Raw genomic sequence first — 4,351 nt, forward strand, 5'->3', positions numbered from 1 at the left:
ACCATCGCACCAAGGGTGTGTGGTGATAAGTGGGTTACAAAATTCTAACTGAGCTAACCTTAAATAAGTAAAATGTCAAGTTTTAAACCAAATGTAAACAACTTAAATTTCGGCCAAATCATAGATGGGTAAGTTGTCATTTGCCCCAAAAAAAAGAAGTAATTCAACAAGTTTTTATTTGAATAATATTATGTCTACAACATTTTCACTACAAAATCTTCGGTAATAGAGTGTGATATTACTTTTTGCCTCATTAATAATAGTTTTTCACCTAAAATTTGTTTTGTAAATATTGTAAAAGTGTTGTGGACTTAGAATTTCTCTTCTTATTTAACAAGTCGAAGCTTGATTTGTCACTAATACTTATAGCTAGAGACTGCCCAGACTAACTGGTGTTTGCAATAATTAAAGATTGTGTTCATATTAATTGGGCCGGGCCGGGATAAATATGGTGCTGATGAGTTTGGATAGTTGGCTTTCAGGTCTACTTTTGTACTATGTGGGCTGAATATATAGAGCCTTAAGTGAAGCCCGTTCAATTCCAGGCTCACATCCCTCATAAAAAAAACCTTGATATATTAATTCAATCCGGGAAAAGACTTTAAAAAATTAAATCAAAATGAAAAATTAAATCCGGAAAAGACTTATATCTTTACAATCCAATTTATTTAATATACAATCTAGGAAAAGACTTCACCCAAAATATACAATCTGCTTCTACCTAACAAAATAATCAATTTATGCCAAAGGTTCCTTCAATTTTAAATGCAGGGATTTTAAACAAAAATACCATAGGTATGACCGGGAAATTATTAGGTGATTCGGGATTACAAGGTCAACCTGCTGACCTTGTAGTCCCAGCCAATAGAAAAGAAAAACATCATTAAAAGCAGCTGATATCAGCTTACCGGCCATGTTACTGAAAAACAATACACACTTTAACTTCCATTAATCCAGAAACGTTAATCCTCTGTTGAAATTCAAATTTTGATTTGAAAATTGGGCGGGTTCGGTGAAGGTAAAAACTGAAAAAACAAAAAGCTTTTCATTTTCAATCTTCATTTTTGGAGCTCTCTCTTTGTTCATCATCACCACCACCGTTTGGCTGCCACTTCCTTCCATCTCAACGTTGGCAACATTTCTGCAATTGTAAGGTACCGATTTTGTTCCTTTTTTTCTGGTACAGAAACTGCTTGCTGAAATGCTTCATAGAGATTCATTTTTCCAAACTTCTTGTTGTTGTGGCCTTGTGTTCTTATTATTAGGGGCTGTGGGTTCATGTTAGTGTGGTGCTGAAATCTGATTTTTTTTTTTTTTTGGATTTAATTGGTTAGGATTTGATATGGACAACATTTATAATGATATGAGGTGCTTGCACCCAATGTAACAAGTGGCCTCAGCCCTCAGATGGATGTTGTAGTTGGCTCAACAGTTGATAAGCTGACTTTATTTACATTTCTTGTTGTGCTTATGGGTAGCGCTGTATTTAGGTGGAACCGTGGAAGGCCTTTTAGAAAGAAGGAAATTAATTTCTAGCATGGCATAAGGACATCACGGCCTGGGTACAGAGTTGCTATTGCTCTGTTTCTATTTCTTTTTTTCTTTTTTTTTTTTTCCTTCTTTGTGGTGTACACCATTTTCATTACACTGCACTAAAGTTTCATATTTTTCAAGCAATTTTTGGGTTCATTTTAATGATAATAGGTTCTAAAATTAATTTTCTCTAGGCTACGTTTTGGCATATTTTGGTATATCACGTGTCACTATGAAACCTGCTTATTGGAAGGCCAAAAGTTTAAATTTTTACTGTGTCTGTTCTTGCAAAGAAATTAGTTCTTATAACATTTTTTTTTTTTTTTAAAAGAAAAGAAAAAGAACAGTGGGCTAGTTATTTATGTCCTCTATGGCATTAAATTACAAAATTATGTTCCCTATAATGCTTTTGTGTGAACCATTGTTCATTATGCAGGAGTGGTAAGTTGGATTTTTTATTCTGTTGTGTTGTTTATTGTTTACTTGTGTGGGCTGCTGTTAAAATATCTAAACTTCATGCACTTTTATTTTCAGGTTTAGTATCAGTCGGATCAATATTTAGAAAAAAACAGAGAATATGTTGTTACTGAACAACAAAATTTGTTGAATTCTTTCAATGGTCCGTTTGTAGCAGGCCTTTAACCTTCTCTATTCACCCTGTGTTCCATGTCTCTTGTTTGAAAGCTAAATTGGGACACAAGACAGTGCCTCTTTCACTTTTGCCTTCTGTCAATTCTCAAGGCATCCTTGCCTCTGAACCTGTGGTTGTTCTGCAGACTAGCTCATGCCAGCTACGCAATAGAACCATTACTCAGCTTTTGATTTAGTGGCAAGGGAGCTCCTCTGATGATGCTACTTGGGAGGCAAAATGTTTTAGTGGAGGGGGTAATGTTAGGAGTCTAGCTTAATGGTGTATTGCATTGTATGTAAGTATTACTGAATTGCTGGTATGTGTTGGTATGTTAGTTACTGGTATGTTAGTTAAGGTGTTCAGTTAGTTTTTGCGGGAAAAGGATTAAGGAACTCTCGTATATAAACTAATAAGCAACATAATGAGAAGCATCCAGAAAATTAACCAAATTGTTCTTATCTCTTTCTCTCTCAATTCAGGATGTTGGTTACCCTTGAAGTAACTATTTCTTCTCTACTTCTAAAATTCTGATTCACCAACAGCTTAACTTAACAACTCTTCTCAATTAACTATATGGACAGGAGTCGATGTTAGTGTGCTACATGCCTTTATTCCTTTACACAAGATGAAGATGGCCAATTGCATGTGGAGTCACAATGTCATATAATATGTATAAGCAGTTAAGCACCATAGCTACATTAGGGGCAATTCATCAAGCAATGGTACATTTGATGGAACTTTTTTAAAAATTATTTTAAAATTTTTAAATTTGTAAACAAAATTGCTATTTAGTTTTGCCATTGTTTCAACAAGACACTTGATAGGCATATCCAAATTCACGCAAAAGAGTATTTTGTTGTTGGCATAGAGTGTTTATTTTCACAAGTAGAATTAAGTCAATTATCACTTTCATACTAGATTGCTCTTGAGAAAATTTATGATACTTAAGTGTTAAAAGATTTATTAAACACTCAAAACAGATTTCCAATGACTTGTAAAATAATTTTGTATAATAAAGGCAAAAACAAATAGTTTTTCTTCAAATAGATAGTAAAATAATCCAAATAAATGACATAATTCACAAATGTGATTTATTTAAGTGCCATTTAGCCAAAATAATATCAAATACAAAAGAATCAATAGGATATACATTCACTCTCAAAAAAAAAAAAAAAAAAACCAGGATATACATAGACCAAACACAATATAATGTCTACATCAAACCCCAAACAAATTTTAGTTACCCTCAACACTTCTAGCTACAACTAACAAGAGGAAAATTTCTAGAATTAATATGTCTATTTTATTATTCAAATCTCATTTTTCTTTTTTAATACAAGATAGAAATTTTACTCTAACCTAATCTAAGTATATATATGTGTGAAGTTCCTTTTAGGAGATTTGAACTCCAACCCTTGCCTCCATACCCTACAAGCACTTATAAAGTTTATACAAGCACAATGTTTGTTATAAAGTTGATTATCAACCGAATTACAATAATAAGACAATTGAACATATCTCAATCTGATAGCTCTACCTGAAAACTAGGAATTTATTGGCTGAATTATAACTCTAATCAACTACTAACAGCTCCCTTGGATAAAGGAACCACTCCACCCATTACTCATACTTTTATCCATGTTGCTAGTCATTTGCATCTTCCATTTCTGTTGCAATATATTCTCGCCATCCATGCTAAATTGATGATGTTAATCCTCATCATCATTCTTAGCTTGCTGAAGCCTTGCATATCCACGCTGCATACATGCTGAAGCCTCATACATCAATTTAAACATAGAGTGCTATCAAAATCACAAATCAATCCGAAATGACAAAAGAAAAGTGAAATAATGTAAAATTATTTTTGACTTGATATAGGACAAGAAATTTAATTAACTTATTTTAGTTATGTTAGAAATACTAAATGATTGTATTGTATTTCATAATCATAGTATATACATGAGTGCCTTTATATAGGAGGCATATGTGTGTGGTACAAGTAAAGTGTAGTACAAGTACAAGTGTGCTATACAAGTAAACTAGCTGAGCCTAAAGCTCATAACATAATATACGTTAACAGCCCCCCTCAAACTCAAGGTGGATGTGAGACTAGCTTGAGGTTGTCAACCAAATCACGAGTGCGTCCCTTAGGAAGTGACTTGGTGAAGATATCTACAAGTTGATCTT

The 4,351-nt window shown here is 33.2% G+C and overlaps 1 long non-coding RNA gene across 1 annotated transcript; it reads left to right on the forward strand.

Annotated features, from left to right (window-relative positions):
- The first annotated feature begins 649 nt into the window (after nucleotides 1–649).
- Nucleotides 650–2,622, forward strand: LOC126726439 (uncharacterized). Its single transcript, XR_007655870.1, has 2 exons — nucleotides 650–1,154; nucleotides 2,068–2,622. It is a non-coding gene; the product is annotated as an uncharacterized LOC126726439 (long non-coding RNA).
- The last annotated feature ends 1,729 nt before the right edge of the window (nucleotides 2,623–4,351 follow it).

The sequence above is a fragment of the Quercus robur genome, chromosome 5 (assembly GCF_932294415.1).
Source record: "Quercus robur chromosome 5, dhQueRobu3.1, whole genome shotgun sequence".
Lineage (NCBI taxonomy): Eukaryota > Viridiplantae > Streptophyta > Magnoliopsida > Fagales > Fagaceae > Quercus > Quercus robur.